This window comes from Cyanistes caeruleus, chromosome 1, assembly GCF_971803275.1.
Source record: "Cyanistes caeruleus chromosome 1, bCyaCae1.hap1.1, whole genome shotgun sequence".
NCBI lineage: Eukaryota > Metazoa > Chordata > Aves > Passeriformes > Paridae > Cyanistes > Cyanistes caeruleus.
Genome location: NC_141701.1, coordinates 10,493,544 through 10,512,714, shown reverse-complemented (window position 1 = coordinate 10,512,714; position 19,171 = coordinate 10,493,544). Strand labels below are relative to the sequence as shown.

General features: G+C 39.8%; 1 long non-coding RNA gene across 2 annotated transcripts in view; it reads left to right on the top strand.

Annotated features, from left to right (window-relative positions):
- The window catches only part of LOC147655297 (uncharacterized), a 127,588-nt gene that overhangs the window by 79,581 nt on the left and 28,836 nt on the right, over nucleotides 1-19,171 (top strand). Inside the window, exons 2-4 of one of the 2 annotated variants that reach the window (XR_015283868.1) lie at nucleotides 1,430-1,734; nucleotides 12,943-13,051; nucleotides 17,699-17,841. This is a non-coding gene — a long non-coding RNA (uncharacterized LOC147655297). The remainder of the gene's footprint in view (nucleotides 1-1,429; nucleotides 1,735-12,942; nucleotides 13,052-17,698; nucleotides 17,842-19,171) is intronic. The other variant, XR_015283869.1, reaches the window with a different exon arrangement.

Genomic DNA, 19,171 nt, shown 5'->3' with positions numbered 1-19,171 from the left:
GGGAAAATGGTCAAAGCCAGAGAGGTGTGAGGAAGTGGTGTAAGCACCTTTAGGGAAGGAGAAATAGGACATGGTATTTCCTCATGAGCAACATAAAGCATTTTTATTAGCATAGCCTTATTTCAGATTTGGGAAATGAACAGGGATAGAATAATTATAAGGGGAGATTCTCACCTGGAGCTGCTTCTTTTTGCTTTAGGCAAAGCAGCCAATTGATGGCAAGACCCACATGGAGAATCTTCTCACTGGAGAAGAGCTCTGAAATTATGTAAAGCTAGCAGAGTTCTGACATCAACATCAAATTCACTGCCTAGCTCCAGTCCCCAGCAGGAATAACTTCCTTACAGCATGTAGGTTATAACAGCTGCCTAAGCCACATCTGGAGCTTTGGATTCTATAAGCAAAGCCCTGTTTGACCCTCCTGCATCTCAGGGATGAGCTTGGCCTGAAGTCCTCGAGAGGCAGAGTCAACAGCTACTTGCTTATCTTACTAAGACATATGTAGGGTGAAATGAAATCACCTCATTCCTATCACACAGTTACCTCCAGAAAATGTCTGAGACGAGAAAGAAACAGAATAGTAACTATGAAAAAAAATTTAGAGACAATGATTAGCGGAGATAATGCAAAAGACAGACTATGGAGAAGTATGAAGAAGTGCTTTGGCTATGGATGAGAGGCAGCACTGTGAGAAAGTATGCATGTGTGTGTAGTAATTAACTGAAATGAGAGTATCAGTCTCCTGCACAAGGGCCCCTGCAGAAAGGGGAGTGAAGAATATAAGGGAAATAAGAATGGCAGAGTATTCAGGGAGAAAAGCCAGAAGGACTCAGCCCGCTTAGCAATGGGAATTGGAAATGTAGGAAAAATGGAAGAAGTGACTAGGAAAAAGAAAAGATAAGCACTAACTAAGACAGAGTTATATGACCAACAGATCATGGTTCTGTTCATGTACATTATTTCTCAGCACATACTTTCTTGCTGTCAGCTGTCCCATATCATAGAGAATTTTAGATCACCAGGATAGGGAAAATATATGGAAGATGATGACACAAAGGTAGAACAGGTGAGATTTGAGTCAGGATGCCCAAGTCAGTGCTGCCACTTCACAAAAGCACTAAAAAACCCTAAAGATGTAGAGAAGGTAACCAAGTCAGTGACACTTGATATATTTCTGAAATTCAGCATGGCATCACATTTTTCAAGCTTGTATGTCACGGACTCAAGATAATTCTGATACTAGGATTGATCTTAAGTCCCAAAGCATTGAACAATAGAATGGAAAAGTAAGAAAAAGAGTGGAAGATGTGTTATGTTACTTTCAGGATTAATATTTCTATGTTCTTTGGACACGAGGGAGAAAAGAAAACTGCAGCAGTCTCACAGTGAGAGGAAGGGAATGTTTTACTCTCTTTTTCTATTCTTTCAGAAGAATAATGGCCGTTAGAAAATCCCAAGATGAGCTGTTCTCCTGAAGAATGAGATGGAAGATAAAGGCAATTTCTCTTTTTCTTCCATTTCTCCGTTCTTTTTGGACCCACCTGAAGGAATTTCACATCTGGAAACATGAAGGAGAGTCATGAAGTCTCTGATGCTGAGACACACTTTGCCTTATACTAAGCACTTTTGATGCATAGCAAAATAGTTTTACTCCGAATTCAAGACTGAGGCATCAAACAAGTTTCATCAGTCATCCACATTTGACCTGGAATCAAGGTGCAGAGAAAAATGGAGGTAATATGGTGTAACTTGAACCCTGTGCATATTGAACTAAAAGCACCAATTTGGTTCTTCTGGGACTACCTTATCTCCATTAAAAGAAGATAATATCAAAAATCAAAATATCAAAAATTTGTTCTGTATTTAATAGCAAATATAATATAAACCAAATTATTTATTTGCACTTCCCTAATGCAGTGGATTTTTGAGAAAGAGTTCCAACTTGCTTAATTCCATGCCAGGTTCAACGCTGAACCAGCAGATTGTCAGCTTTGCTACGAAGAGGTCCTGAGGAAGTTTATGAGTACATAATAAACAGGATATTTATTAGCTTCTGACTCATAAACAAATACGGCTTACTCTGAAACTGTAAAAGTGTAAATACGGAAGTGGTAGTGGTTATTTCTCTCTTTTTAATAGATGAATAAGAAAAAGAGGCAGATTTTTTCCTCCTTAGAGAAGTCCTGGAAAAAACAATTGTAGGAGTTGGTGACCTGAGATGGATCCTGTGGGAAAATGTCAGAGTCATGAAGTGATGTGGATTGGTCTCCTACTGCAGACATTTTCACTGTGGAGATGAAATCCAACCTTTACCTGGTTTTAGGGCAACAAAACACAAGGTGAAACACTTTTGTTATTACCATGTAACCTAGGAAATGGGTCTGCTGAAATGCTAACTAGAATTTGCCAGTTCTATCTCAGGTATTTCCATGGTTTTATGACATATATTAAAATAAGGATTTTCTTTCCTTCCTCACTGGAATTGAGTTCAACTTTAGATAAACTAAACTGTGAGTTTGGTAATTTCTATTCATTGGCCTCATATCTATGTCAAAACCATCTCTCTTCTGCTTTACTGTCAGGCATATGTTGAATACCAGCTTCAGGCATCTTCGTCCTGTATAAATGTGTGGTTCTGTGTTATGGCCAGTCCTCATCAGGCAACATACAAAACAGAAAAAAAACCAGAAAATATTTCAGGAGCTGAGAAAGAGACAGCTGAACTGAAACATGGCATTTCAAAATCATCTTCATGAACTGCAGGAGAAACAGCAGATAAGGCAGCAGCAAAAATGCTGAGGCACACGAGACTGACTTTAACTAGCCCAGTGTTGTGACTCTTTTGTTGACCACTGGAAAATATTTTAGGAAAGGATATAAGGAATTTGGTTACTAGGCAAGGTGACCCTTCCCTGACAGTCAGCATCTTGGGATCTGTCCCCCAATAATCATCTTTAATGACCCACACTGGGCCTCCCTTTTATGTACCTGCCAAATCCCTTTTCAATCCATTCAGTGCACTGTTACATTTGCTGCCTGATCAATTTAAGAGGTGCCATCTAGGTATGAGAATGTATTTTTTCCATTAGAAAAAAGACAATGACAGTGCTCCATTTAAGCTAGATAAGAAGCTACAATGCAATGCCAAGGCTGGCATGGTTTCAGAGGTGTGTATTACTTGGTAGTTCATGGATGTGGATGCCAAAGACCTGGATTCACTGTAGAGTATTACCCATTTGCTTCTTACACTCTCTTATGTTTCTGAGATGAATCAGTTGTTTCCTTGCAGTAGTTATAATCCCTGAAAGAAGCTGCCAAACTATAGACTATGAAAAATACAAACCCCTTTGAGTTGTATGTGATAGACTTTTTTTCTTACTTTGTCTTTCCTCCTATAGTTAAAATATAGTAACTTTATCTATTCTCCTTCCATATATATTTATTTGTAATAGGAGGTTAAGCAAAATTTGGTTTGTGAAGACTATGACTGCTTTGAAGACTCAATGGCAGCAGAACAGAAAATCCTTATCTTGTTTGTCTTTGCCAATAAAAGGTTTGTTTAGTCATGCTAGCAAGTGCTTTTATGCAAGTCTTGGGACCATTTACAGAGCAGTCAGAAAACACATCTCTTTCCAAATAGTTTCTCAATGTGGTGATGCATCCTAGCCATTATTTGCTTTCCTTTTAGGATTCTTTTAGGTTAGACCAGATGCTACACTCGCTTTAAGTAATCCAGTACTATGATCAGAGCAATAAACCCCAAATCTAGCTTGTATCCTATTTGTCTTCCTGTTGCTTTTTCTGTTAAATTATCTTCAGGCACACTTGAGAGTGATTGTACCTGCAGTACCAGTGCCATGCATAATGCATCCTGGCACCTGCCCTTATCTGTGCACATACCTCTTACCATCTGCCCATCAAAAGACCATCACCATAAGATGGAGTTTCATGACCCAAACAAGGATGCACGTGTTATTTGGTGCATTACAGCTGGTCTCTAAAATACAGCATAAAGAATCACAGAATGACTGGAGCTGGAAGGGATCTCTGGAGATCATCTGGTCTACCTCCCCTGCTAAAGCAGGTTCACCTGAGCAAGTTCAGCAGGTCCCATTCAGATAAGTTTTGAATATCCCCAGAGGAGTAGACTTCATAACCTCCTTGGGCAGTGTGTTCCAGTGCTCTGTCACCTTCATAGTAAGGCTTTTCCTCATAGTCAGATGGAGTTTCCTGCATTTCAGTTGAACCTGTTGCTCCTTTTTCTGCCACTGGACATCACTGAGGAGAGTCTGGCCCCATCCTCCTGACACCTAACCCTAAGATATTTGTGTGCATGGATGAAGTTCCTTCTCAGTTGTTCCTCTACTGGCTAAAAAGGCCAAGCTCTCTCAGCCTTTCTTTTTGATAAGAGAGATGCTCCACTCCACTAACTGTGCTGCAGTCCTTTGTCTTTGTAGTCCTCCACTGGACCCTCTTCAATAGTTCCTTCCTTTGTCTTTCTTCAACTGTGGAGTCCAGAACTGGACACAGAACTTGAGGCCTCATCAGGGCTGAGCAGAGGGATGGGATCACCTCCCTGATGCACTGGCAGTGCTCTTCCTAACGCACTTCAGGATCCCATTGAGTGCCACAAGGACACTGCTGGCTCATGGACAGCTTTTTGTCCACCAGGATCCCCATGTGCTTCTCCACAGAGCTGCTTCTGGTGCCTGGGGTTATTGTCTTTGCTGACCTTCCTTATGTTCTTCTCTGCCCAACTCTCCATTCTGTCCAGGTCTCACTGCAGACCACTCCTCCCATTCTCCTGTCATCACCAAAGCAAGTTTTCTGACAGTTCACTTGTGCCTTTATGCAGCCACTGATGAATGAGATGAACCAGTTCTGACTCCTGGAGACACTTCCCAGCTAGAGGCCTCCAAGTAGACTCTTGACCACTGATCACAACCCTCTGAGCTCTGCCATTCTGCCAGCTCTCCATCCAGCTCACTGTCCACTCACCCAAGACACATTTCCCAATCTTACCTATGACATCTTCTTTGAAAGTAAGCAAAGTAACTGACTTTATCACTGTTCAGTAGCCTGATGTATACAATTGCTTTCCTCTGTAAGGAAAAACTGGACCTAAGAAGGTTTTAAGTCTGTGAATCAGTGAAAACAATCCCATCAGTATAAGCAGGCCACAGACTTGGAAAATAATTTAGAATATACAAACAGGCAACTGCCATTTAAGCAGTTTCTATTCCTACAAACACAAAACACAGCAATTGTGTTAACCATGAAATAAAACAAAGCCCACTATTAACCTGGCTGTGAGATGATCTGATAGCTGGTGTTTTTCAAAGTGTGAAAGCAAAAAAGCTTTCTTTGAACTAGAAATCAATGGAGATAACATTTCTCTTTTCCCTTGCTGCAGCCTGGACCTCTGATCCCAGAGCTGTAGCCTGCGTCCTGGTAGTGGAAAGTCCTTGACTGGTGGCAGCAAAGAGAAAATCATCACCTGTTCAGCCACAAAAAACACACAGGCCTGGAGCTCTGTTTGTTAAACAAGATCAGTTAATAGTTGCACAGCGGAGCTTCAAAGCTTCACAGCACTGTTAATGAAGGCTTTGTAGATTCTGTGTACCCACCAAAGCTTTGGATTTTGGGTTTGGTATTTAATGCAAGAAACCCAATGCTGCTTGGACTTACCCAGTTTCATAAAAAGGAATAGAATTGATAGGAATGAACACAAATTTATACCTGCAGATCTGATCCCAACCTTGTTTACACCATTTAAAATTACTTCAGACTAAAAGAGGTGTAGGTTTAGATTAGAGGTTAGGAAGAAATTCTTTATTGTGAGAGTGGTGAGACCCTGAACAGCCTGCCCAGAGAAGTTGTGGATGCCCCATCCCTGGCAGTGTTCTAGTGCAAGGTGTCCCTGCCCATGGCAGGGACTTTGGAACTCGGTGATCTTCAAGGTCCCTTCCAACCCGAACCGTTCTGTGATTCTGTTATGCTACAACTTCATTAAATCAGTAGAGAAGATATCCTGGTTTTCAGGTACAAGAGCTAACTTCAGGTTGGAGACAAGGATGTGACTAAGTTTGATTTTTGAATAGAATTAGGCCTCTGTGTTGGAATTATATGGGTTCCTCAGGCCTAAATGTATTGTTTCCTCCAGAACCAAGTTCATATCTAACCCATCCACATGCTAGACTCTATCGAAAGGAAGGTTTGTTTTGCAGAACATTTCTGACAACTCTTCTCAGGGAATGCAGCACAGCAAGTTTAAAAAAAAAAAGAACTCTCTTTTTTCAGTAACATTGCAAACTTTTTACATTACAGATCAAAATATGTAAGATTAAAGGGAAAACTTTTTGTATTTCATTGAAGGAGTTCTAGCTCAGAAGCTATTTTCCAGAAATAAAAAAAAAAAACACCAAAAAAACCTAAAAATATTTTAAAGCTTAATTCGTGCTGTTAAACTTTTTTTTTTTTTTCTGGCTATCATTTTCTTAACAATAGAGTATATATAGCCTTAATTTTTCTGCATAGACATATGTATGTAGGTATGACTATGAGCATCAAAAACCTAATTTCCTTCTGTTTCTGTCTTTCATTTTTGTAAGGGTGAGCTGAAGTATCTTTATATAATTCCACTTTAATCAAATGGTGCTGACACTATGAGACTTATGAATGACATTGGCTTATGAATGCCTCCCTCAACAATCTTCATCTGGTCTCTGTCTTCTTTTTGCTGGGCATGGGGTCCCACTGGCAGCAATGGCACATACCCTGGGTACCCAAAAAAGTAAATCCTGACACTTCCATGCAAGGCAGATACCCACATTACCTCTGGACAGGGTATCAGGAGGCAGCTGTGATAGCCAGACAAGTGAGGATATGAGCACTGCTGACCCTGCTTTTCAGATTTTGCCACTCCCCAGTTCTATGATGAAGGGGGTTTGTGCAGAGCTATCAGACATGAATGACAGCAACTGAGCCGTAGGAACCTTGTCTTCCAGCTCTGCAGAGGCTCTTCAGCTTTCAGCAGAGGGCTAACAATGAGCAGCTGAGCAGGAAGTAACACTTCAGGATGCTGCAAACATTTATTTCTTTGCAAGACTCAGGGATACCCAGGCTCTCTTGCCTTTTCAGAGCCAGCTTGAACCTTGACCAGCACTGCATCTTGTCTCTTGCAGAAATATTGGTGGCATTTAGTAGAGAATACTCTTCACGTATGATCTCATCGAGTTCAGCTAATTTAAGCCTGTATTCTTTTACCCCTGTTGAAACCCAGAACCATCATTTCTCTTCAGAATACTGGAATTTCTTGTACCAGAAGGTTATCTGATGGTGTCCTTCAGAAAGGCTCTTCAAAATTGCATCCTTTATCCTGAGTCCTCCTGCAGTGCCAGAATTTTTTCAGCATAGTAAAAATATTTCATTCATCAGGAGCTTAGTCATCTGATTCTTGGTGCTGATGCTGCCTTTTGGAACAATGGCTGGCTGCCACTCTGTCTGCTGCTGTAGGAGAGCTGCGCTCAGTAATCTTTGTGTTCCTTTCTCTCTCTCTTTTTAATATCCTTGGCTTTATCATGGGAATTGATTTTTCTAAATGTCCACCTGGTATATTTTCTCTTCATTAGAAATGGATACGAGGTGTTAATTTGTGCCAATGTCACTGACTTCAGATGATAATGAGTTCAGAAAGGATGGGAAATAAAAGTGTATTCCACTATGCCTAGAGGAGCAAAACTGTGTGGGGAAAATACATGTCTGGGGAAAGTAGCTGGAGGGCACACTACCCCTTCCTAACTGTGCCTTTATGTATCTGCCTTTATCCTCTATTGAAATGATTGGCATGGCCAAAGAACCCTGGGGGAAGAGATGGAGAGAACAAGGAGAATCCCACAAAGCTGCATCATGCATTAGCTGTGAATAAAACAATGTCAAGGAGCACAGCTCTGATCAGCTTTACTCCATCCTCTCTTTCCCTTTGGGGAAGCCTCAGATCACACATGCCAGCTACCAGAGACACAGCAAGAGGTGAGATGAGCTGCCTGTGCATGTGGAGAATGATGTAGACACAGATGTAGAGTACACTGGTCAAATCTTTACATGATGGGAATATGTGGTGTGAAGCATCCCTGGGTCTGCATTTTTCTCACCCAAATGCCAGCTCTAATGATATTATCCTTGTTCCACTTTCATGTGTATAGGAAAAAAAATAGCCCAGAGAGTTTTTGCATGACTTTATTTCTCCCTGGATTTTCTTATCCTTGGAAGGGAAAACAGAAATATTATCATCAGGAAAGTAATAGACATGTTGGGTGGGAAATGATTTTATGAAGGTTTCTTGATCAGGATATTAACAGCAGCGTTGTTGCTACACCACAGACTCACAGAATCATTTTGATTGGAAAAGATCATTGAGGCCAACCTTTGACCAATCGCTGCCTTGTCAACTGGCCCACAGCACTAAACTGTTCCTTGAACACCTCTAGGGATGGTGACTCCACCGCCTCCCTGGGCAGCCTGTTCCACTGCCTTAAAACTCTTTCCATGAAGAAATTCCTCCTGCTGTCCAACCTGAGCCTCCCCTGGTGCAGATCGAGTCTTTGTCTTCTTGTCTTGGGACCAGAGCAGCACAAATTGCATTTACTGCCCTTAGCCTTGCATAGATTGCATTTATTGCACTGTAAATGTGTAGTTTCTTTTTATTTTTCCCCTCCTGGAAGGTGAGCCTTAGAAACACTTGTGCACCTTGGGTACAGGGCAGCATGGCACACAGATAACGTGGCAAACTTTCAGCAAATGATCATCAAAGCTATTAAATGCCGATCAACTAAGCTGAAATTATACTAGGTCAGCTTAGTGGCCTGTTGACAATGTCTCTCATTACTGAACTGATACTGCAATAGTTCCTGGGAAAAATGCACTGTTATTGGTTTTTCCTGATTTTTTTTTTTTCTCTCTGCTAGAATTAATGAAGGCCAAAACTTGAAGAACTGAAAACCTAACGTGTTGTCATGTCTGTAGTTTAGTTCTCCAGATTAGCTTGATTTTCAAAGGTCTCAAAACATCTTTATTCAGCAAAGAGAACCAAATCCAGCTGAAGCTGATTAATATTTTGAATATTGTATCTGTATTTTGGGGTTAAATGATTAACAGAGATATGCAAATCACTGATGATCCTACGTAACTGCTTGATTTTTGCTGATGCTTCCGACAGGAGATTTTACTGTGGAAAGGAAATGAGTCAAATGTATCTAAAAAGCCAGGAGATGTGAATTTCTGAACAGTGTGAGTACATTCCTGGCAAGACCATTCCAGGAAAGTTAAACAGAGTAGCAGATCAAACATGCAGGCAGATCAACTGCAGTAGCAAAACACATTGCATAAAGAGGGTTTTCCCTCAATGAACTGTGTGATTCTCAAAAAAACCTTTACAGCAGAGTGAATAGCATTGCTCAGAGCAAAGTAAAGGGAATAATACTGAGATACATCCTTGTGTAGTGCTCTCATTCACTCACTTTTAATACAGAAACTGATTTGTGACACTTCCCTTGTGTGACAGAAAAAAATCTACCTGAAAGTGGTAAAACCCTTAGTCCTCCAAACTCTATCAGGTTGCTATTTGCTTATGCAACCTTAAAGAAGAACTTTAAAAACTTTTAGATACTGTCATTACTAGGCTGGATGACATAATGAAAAATTAAGTTTGTAACAATCTGTGATTAGCAAGGATAGGATAGAAGGCTTGCATGCCCCGAAGTCTGTGGGAAATCTGGCACTGAAATTAGAGACACTAATAATTCAACACTGGTTTTCCCTTCAGAAATGTTATCTACAGGTTACCTTGGCCAACATTTCTCTGTGTGTCTCCTATACATATTTAAATCACTATGGCCACTGTTTTCCATGAAGGGATCATGTCTCAGTAAGACACTTGCTCATGTACTCATTGAGATGTCACCTACATTAAACTGTCTTCCAGCTTTTGTTCCCAGAATTTTATATTTTTCAATTTTTTTATATTTTATCCCAAATTCCTTTTTATAATGACTTTTGATTTAATACCTTCAGCAGTCCACACATTAGAAGGGAGCATGTGTCACTGATATGAAGAAAAAATTCTCAAGAAAGGACAATTGTTTGAAGCAATACCAACAACCTGATCTAGTTTCTCCAGCTAGGTTGCTTTTCAAGTGATGACATGACTGTGGGTCAAATTTGAATTCAGTGGTCCTAGAGTAAATCTGAAAAGAGAGAGGAGTGTTTGGTCTATGCCCTGAGAACTGATACAAGTCCCCAGAGTCAATGGAGTTGAAGGAACAGAGCTAAATATCCCCCTCAGGTTTAGTGACATTACCTTGGATTTATGTCAGTAGAGCTGAGAGCAGACACTCAGCTAAATATTGCCAAGAGGAAAGATCATGGTGAGCTGCTAATATTTGTTGCTGGAAAAAATCCAGAAATTATAAAGAAGCCATATTTTTACAAAGTTTTGAAACCATCCTGTAGGCTCACTATGTGGGTCAAGGTACTAGGAAATAATGAAAGTCACATGGGTCCTAGGCCTTTCTAATCCTGTCTGATCCAATGATCCCCCAATTTTAGTCATTTCATTTGAGTTTCTTAATCAGTTTCAGGCTAGCAATGAAGTCAGGTATAAGAATGCTTTAAAATCCGGCTAGGCTCCAGCTTAAATAAAAAATAAATATAAATAGATTCACTTTTTCTGCTTTTTGCAAATGATTGTCAGAATTTCACACAGAAACTCAACTGTTAACAACTCAGTCTGGGAAGGTGCTGAATGCAGGCGGTGAAAGCCATCAGCTGCCAAGGTACAGTAACCGAGTGTAAAGCTGTACCACAGTCTGTTCTGAGAGACACTTAAACACAGTTCTGTCACAAACTGGTTTTACTAAGGAAACAGCTTGTGGGCTGAGAAATCAACACAGAAAGGAAGTCAGGTTTCTTGCTCTCAGATCACATACAGTCTTATGCAATTTTATTAGCAACGTGCCTTTTTTAGCAGCTTGGAATTTAAGACTAATCCATCCCCAAAACTGTTTCCTGGTTTCCTTTCACTCTCAAGAGTAGACCTTCTCTCTAGTGCAAACAATCAGAAAATATTATGAACCTTCACAGGAACTTGGAAATAGCTGATGATGCTCCCATATGATGGCTCAGATGCTCACTCTCAGTCTAAACTAATTATCTTCTGGGGGAAAAAAGGTATGTAAGAGTGGGTGTATATGTATATGAGTGCTTATGCATGTCAATTTTCTTTCTGCCTCTCCAGTGCAAGAGGAACATCTAACTAATTTTTTTGACATATTAAGATCCAGTAGACTATGAGCAAATTCTGTAACTATTTGGTTGAATTTATGTAACAAGATTCAGAGGAATTATCCAACTTTTTTCAGGTTATGGATGGATATATGTTTTTAATTTAATGACTATTTATGTTTTTGCCAGTAACAGCCGATGAGTATTATTTCAGACTGACCATGAGGGTGGTTTGAGGCATCCATACAGCTGGTTGTTTCACAGTCACAAACCCACAGTTCATAACCCAAGGAAAACACTGCAGTAACGCTGCAAACATTCTGCATGCATAGTGTTTCTTTGAGAAGCCAGTGAAATTTTGATGCCTGATCTGATAAAAAATACCAAAGTAAAGCCCTTACATTCCTATTCCAGAAGCTAGTTCAAGTTAATTGCTAACAATTATTCCCCTTGAAGTCTGTGGTTATGAATTTGTCAGATGAAGCCTCAGACATTGACCCCTTTGTCAAGGTGAACTTAATCAACCTAGATAATTTTTTGTTTATCTGATGGAATGTAGGAATGGAGCTCTAATGACAATCGTCTTTAATTCCAACTGCTGTGTAAATATCATAAAAACATACATTAAAAACATGGCCTGATTCCAAGCATGAAAATATTACCCTTTGTGATTAATCAAATGAAGAGAGGGGAATTATTATAGTGCCAATGCTAAGAAAAAAAAAATTAAAATAAATCAACCAGCAACAGGAGATTATACTAATGTTTATTTTCTGTAGTGCCTATACTGTTTTAGCTGGGTTAACATGCTCTGGAAGCCTTTAGGATCTTGCAGACTGGTCTCTATCTATGACTTGGATCACTATGTCTTTCATCCCATGTCTTAGAAATATTCCCTTGACATAAGAGTTCCCTCTTAGAACACAGCTTTGTCAGAGAAGGGATGGTAAAATGGAAGACAGTCCAAATTAAAAAATAAATTCAACAGCAGATATCAATTAAGATATTTGCTTCTTATCTTAGTATTTCTTTTGCTTTGACTCATTCCCTCATCTTTTTTTGCCATCTTTTTCCCAAGCAAAGTTTCTGAGAGTGCACATTGTAGATGACATGAAATCCCCTGGTGGAAATTACCTTATCTATCTTTTGATATGCACACTGTAAGTTTGTGTCTGAGATAGTTATCCTATTGTAGTCAAATCCAACAGAGACAATAGAGTTGAGAGTGTGATTGATTTGATCAAATGCTTCTGCCTTCTCTAGGATAAGGGCTGCTACACCTTAAAGTTTTCTGATTTTATAGACCTTTCCTCTATTGATTATGAGGAAAGCTCATGGTCAGAAGTTTAGATATAGAAGCCCACACTCCAGTGAGATGTATCTCCTCCCTCCTGACTTTAATGGAGTGTCAATTAATCAATTAATATACACATATACTGGGGTTCCTGGTCTTCCATTTCTCTTTTTAAGACAATGAACAAGAACTTGGAATTCTCTGGTAACATAATTTCTCTGTATCCACAGGTGTACTGCAGTGAATCACTACCCTTGCATCATCATTCAGACAACAAAGAACACTGGATATGACTTAAAATGTTCCTGTATATCTATTGTGAATGTGAAAAGAATTACTTATATGAGTTTTTTGTCTCTCTTTTTCAGTCTATCTGAGGAGACAGATTGCTTCAGTTCACCTTTAGCCTGATACAGATGCCCACCTAGAACAACAAGAATCTTATGTTCACTTGTCTTCTCTTGATAATGTCTGCAGGTACCTTAAAGCTTTCCCTGGTTGCTTTTTATCTCTTTTTTGGGTCTGTTTTTAGAGACATTCCAAGGTCTTGCTGGACAGCTCCTTTTCCAAAGGGTAGCAGTAGCAGAGACAACAGGAAACCAAAGAACATCCTGCTTGGTCTGATGAGCCTTTTATTAAAAGGACAGCTGGGTTTTTAGAGTAGTCTACCATGGTTTGAAGGCTAGGGAAGTACACTATGTCAACCATCTGCTGGTTAGTTCTACCTCTTCCCTCCACTTTCTGTATTCTTTTGCCTTCATGGGTTTAACCTAGTTACTTTGGGAGAAGGTTGTCAGCACTTTTACCAGACTGAGATGAATATCTGTTTCTTGAGTCTGAATTCAGTTATTATTTACATGAAGTCCTACTCATTTGTGAATGCCTATGAGATAACTTGAACCTCAGCACTGAGGTTTGACTTTACATATGTAAATAACAATATTTTACTAGCTGGAATGGGAAGAGCTGTGTAGATAATGCTACCTCTGTTATGGTTGAAAGATTGTCAGACTAGATGTCAGATAATATTTGAGCTTTGAAGAATGGGACATAATGTAGACAAGTGTTCTCAGCCATGCTATAGTTGTGTCACATTTTTTCAATTTGAAACATGACCACAGGTTGTAAATGCAATTGAGGCTTGGGAAAGCCAAAATCGCCTCCTTCTGAGAACTACAAAAAGACATTTTGGGAAAAGATGGTTCTGTTCCACTCTGAAGTGGGTGTTGGATATTCAATAGGACAATGTCAAAAAAATTCCAAAATTAATAGCTTTATAATGTGAATGCTCTTAACTGAACTAGTTACATATCTTTTAAATAATACATAAAGCAGGGACAAAACTGTGCCTCTGACATGAGTATGCCATCCACAATAGGCCAGATCTGGTGGAAAGATCTGGAGGCCAAATCAGAATGGGTCTCTGGTTGTTTTTTTTATGCTCCCACTCTGTGAGTGCTGCTGCTGTTGACTTTCCCAGCTGAGCTGTTGCCCCTCATCTCTCAGGAAGATCGTGTCTGGACACACTGGTGGACCAGGGCACCAGGGCAATGGCTCTAACAGCCAGTGGCCTGTGGCCACTCAAATAGGCTCTGAGGAATCATGGTGTTGCAGCAGAAGAACTGCATTCAGCAAGGACTGCATGTCTATATGTGTGGGAGATAATAAGTATATAAGGTGTGGAAAAAAAAGATTAGTCAGGTAGATCTGCTGATGTAAATGTGGTGTGACTAAAGAGGAATGTACCTTCTGTGTCTTTAGGAAAGCCTATCAGTGCAATACAAGAGCCATATTGACTAATAAATTATGATCCTGGTTAATGGTTATTGAAATGGTTAATATTTTGTTACCTCCCTTATCTACAAGATTTTTCCAAAGTGATTTGATAATATCTTTTTTGCCTTGCATAAGGGGAAGGGAAGCCTTGCATAAATCATTCCTTGAGAAAGTTAATAGACTGCTGGTAAGAATGTTAAACAAATTAATTTTAAAAACTAGTGAATATTTATGCCTTCTGTGAGAAGATGTTGACTGTATATACATTTTAACTTATGTGGCTACTTAAAACACTGCCTAGAAAAAAAAAACATAATTTTTAAAAAATGACCAGCTGATAATTAGGATTTGATTTCTTATTTTTAGCAATGTTTTAGCTGAATGCATCTATTCTTCCAACCAGTCACTGAGAGAGCTTCACTGTGATAACAAAAACATTTTTAGTCTTTAGTAAAACTAAGTTTTACAGACAATTAAATAGTGGAAAAATAAGGGGAAATAATATAAAATATAATTCTGAACTGAAATCCACCAAAACTTTTAGAATGCAGCACTCCTGATGCTTTTTGATGTGAAATATCTAGCAACCTTATTTTTAAGTGCTGCTCAGGTGGCTGAGCTAGTAAAAATTTAACCAGACTCATACATTGTTTCTATCTGCATTTGTGTGGTTTTGGAAGACAGAGACATGTCTCTCTATGACAGCCATAAGAAATCTAAATCTCTCCACCTTTCCCAAGTTTTTCTTTACAGCAACATTTTAGCTCTTAGCAATGCCCAATGATGGATACATTTCGTCCAGAAAATTTAATTGGCTACTCCTGTTGCTGCTGCTATGGTTACAGACAATGACATAAGTTCTTGTTCTGGTGGAGACAAAGATAAGGGTTGTTATGATGGGTCAAAGCAAAAAGCTGCAGAGTTAGAAAGACTTCTCGGAATTCCAGGCTCTGTGGTGGTTGAGTAGCACCAAGGAAAAGCCTGTATTTTTTTCTCTAGGAGCTGAAGAAATAGTAAGGTTTTATTTTTCCCTTCTCTGACAGTTTTAAAATTGCATGCATCTGTCATGTTAAAACATGTCACATGTATATGTATTTTTCTAATTTTTACTCCAGAAAAAAACCCACAACAATATTAGGAGGCACAGGTGAAATCAGGTTTAGAGGATGATTAGATCCAATCCCACCCAAAGACTTCTAGCAGACTAAACCCCAAATATCTGAGATTTTCTCAAAGCTGTGCTTGTTGAATCCATCTCCTTCCTGTGCTCATTGCAGCTCACTGACTCTCTGGGAATGCCTCTGTCACCCCACAAAAGCCTGTGCTTTCAGTGACGCCAGATGATTTTACCTATATGCAATTTTGGCATTGTCCTGTCACTTATGTTTTAGTAGTTTATTTGGGGTTTTCCAGGACGTTCACATGCAAATCTCCATCACAGTAATGTTCCTGTCTAACCCTTTCTTTTGATAGGTGATGCAGGAGAAAAATACAGGGAAAATGTAAGAGTTTTTTTGAGGTCTACTGCTTTTGTAATATCTCCTGTAATTCTCAGGGTTTTTCTGTCCCTTGCAGAGCCTGACAGTAGGAAGGATACAGCCTGGGTATAGTGTTCCTCAAACCTTCATTTCCAGCTGCTCTCTAGTAATTTTGCCAAGCCCCAGGGAGCAAAAAGCCCTGGGCCAGAATCTTCTCTTATTTACACTGGCATACATTTGAAGATCAAGCCAACAGAGTCAACACATTTTCACAACAGTGTTGATATGAGATCAGAGTTTGATGAGGTGCTTTTGGTTGTCTTTCAAGGAATTCAGAGGTATTCAAATACATTTCAGCCTAGTCACTTGCTTAATATTTCTGTATATTCATGTTAACTGTGAGGATTTTCTCAAGCTGTTCTGACACTGGCCACCCCTGCTCAGGTGTTTCACTGTATAGGCTGCATTAGTGCCAAAACATGAGCTTTTAATGAGATAATGGAAATCTGTAGAATTAGTAGTTAAATTCAACACTGCTAAGTGCATCTGCTATTATTTTAATATTTTCACAATATTTTGTGATGCTTTTCCATTCAAATTATGAGGAATGTTTTAGCTGGTTCCTGGAGTTGACTAGAGTTCTCTTTTCATGGCATGCTGCTGAGGGCATGTGTTTTATGGGGTGCTTCATAAGAGCAGGAATAAATATGCAGAGTTTTCTAGGACAACTTTGAGGACAGCACAGGGAAGAAAAAATACACTTGTTCAATGCCATTCCAGCAGAGTCCCTTCTGCAAACTGTCTGGACCCACAGGCACACCCAGGCTTTGTTCTGAAGGGAACTCATTTCTTCACAGCAAAATAAATTCCAAGAATAAATGAAAGTTATGAAATTTATGAAACAGGCAGGGATAGTCAGAGAACCAAGACACAAAACTGATACTGGGGCTATCTCAAACCATGAGCATAACTGGATTAGGTTTCACCTATTCTGTTAGATAGTGTGTTGTACTGAGAAAGGATCTGGACAACTTGCAAAGGGTTAGAGTCAACAATAGGAGCCTGCATGGGGTCACATAGCTGGCTTCACTCCCCATTTGGTTCCATGGACCAGCATTTGGTTAAAACTAAGACTTCTTTTCTCCATTGTCCTGCATGGTGCTGGCAATGAATAGGCTCCTGGGGTTGTGGCTTAAGGGGATTATTAGGCAAAAGAAAAACATGCCTCATACAAAACTCCAGCATTAAAATTTATGAAAGTTTCAAAGGCTGATGGAGAGAAGGTGTTGAGCTTTAATTATGGGCTTTCTCAATGTACCAGGCAGAAGAAGCAAACCGAATTCAGGTGGAAATTTCAGCTCCCTCAAAACAAGCATAGCACGGTCAGACCAATGCTGGTTTTAATTGCTTGAAGCAGAAAGAAAAGAAGACAACAAGGAAGGGCGCCTATATTAGAGCACATTATGTCCTGTTCCTGGTTTTTCTCAAATCCACATGTTCCTGTGGCTATGGTAAAAATGGTGTTTGAGTTGCTGGTATGATTTAATTGCATACACAGCTTTACCAGCATTGCCAAACATGCTCATATTTACATAGACTGTTCCCACCCATCACAGAGTCAATTCTTTGCATGATCTTGTGGCATCAGAAACAGAAGGATCTGGGTTTTCATGACATTATTCGCTTCTCTGTGGGAGCATATGATTGTAAAGTTTGAAAATAAGCTTGCCTGGGGACAAAAGTTTTTCTATTAAGATTTTCTATGAGTCTCCACAACCTTCAGTGTTACTGAGACTTCGTTGACTCATACAGAGAAGTAAGCATGAGATTATTTGCTTTCTCCAATTTCAATCATTCCTCTCTTTTTCAGACCACTGCTCTGCTAGGTCATGGATGACAACATGTGTTTCCACATCTTTTGGGAGAAAGGAGGGGAAGAGCTCTGAATGCAGATTGCTGCATATGCAATCTTATATATGCAGGTCATGACCCTGGCCAAGTAAAAATTGAAATGTAAGGAAGCTCTGATAGATTACTCTTTATTTCTTCCTCTCTTTTCCAGTAAAAAACATTCTATCTACAATGTTGATTGAATCTCTAAAGTGGGCTGATTCCTTCCTGTCTTTATAATTACTTTCCTATTTAATGTGTATGTACTTAGTATTTCTTTTAATGTTTATAGACACTTGTCATTGTAAGAGTAATAGAAATCGGCAATAGATGTTAAGATCCTATTAGCACTTTGCTTGAGTAACTGAGTTGAGACACAAACATAATTTCTGGAAATATTTACTCAATTATCCACTTTTGGGATGCAGTTGTTTATTTCATAACAGTAGCCTGAAAAGAGACCACAGATAAACTCTCAACTTTGACTGAGTTTCAATTGTAAACTTCAGCTTTTCAAGAAAAACCCAATGGGAGTGAACTGCTTCATCTTCAAATCAAGATAATATTAATTTATTGGAAGAGAAACTATTTGATACTGTTATATATTTTGTATCTTTTCTAGCCTCTGTGTTGGAGAACAAGATTTTACCCTTTCAGCATTTGCGTGTTTAGTGGAGGCTATTTACTAAAATATTTATTTCTAACTCAGAATCATTAATAACCCTTCCTCAGCTTTTGGATATGTAGCTGTGGTGGGTTGACCCAGGCTGGACACCAAGTGCCCACCAAAGCTGAATGGGGAAGAGAAAATATAAAAGAAAGCTCATGAGTCCAACAGGAAAATCATCATTTATTAGTTACTGCCATGGGAAAAAGGGACACAAATTTATTACCAATCGAATCAGAGTAGGATAATGAGAAATTAAATCTCAAAACACCTTCCCCCCATTCCTCCCATCTTCCTGGGCTCAACTTCACCCCCCATTTTCTCAACCTCCTCCATCTAGTGGTGCAGGGGGATGGGTTATGTGAGCTGTGACCAGTTCATCACAGGTGTTCTCTGCCACTCCTTCCTCCTTGGGGCAGGGCTCCTCCCACCTGCTCCAGCAGGGGATCCTTCCCAGGTGAGACAATCCATCAAAAACTTCTCCAGTGTGGGTCTCCTTCCCATGGGCAGTTATTCATGAGCTGCTCCAGGGTCTCCCACAGGGTCACAGGTCCTGCCAGAAAACCTGCTCCAGTGTGGGCCCCTCTTTCCATGGGGCCACAGGTCCTGCAAGGAGCCTGCTCCAGTGTGGGTTTCCCATGGGGTCAGAGTCTCCTCTGGGCCCTCACCTGCTCAGCACTGCCTCTGTGAAATGTAGGGAAGCTTCTGCCAGGTCCTCACAAAAGCCTCCCCTGCAGCCACTCTCTACCACAACCCTGCCAGACAAACTCCATGGCAAAGCTCCTG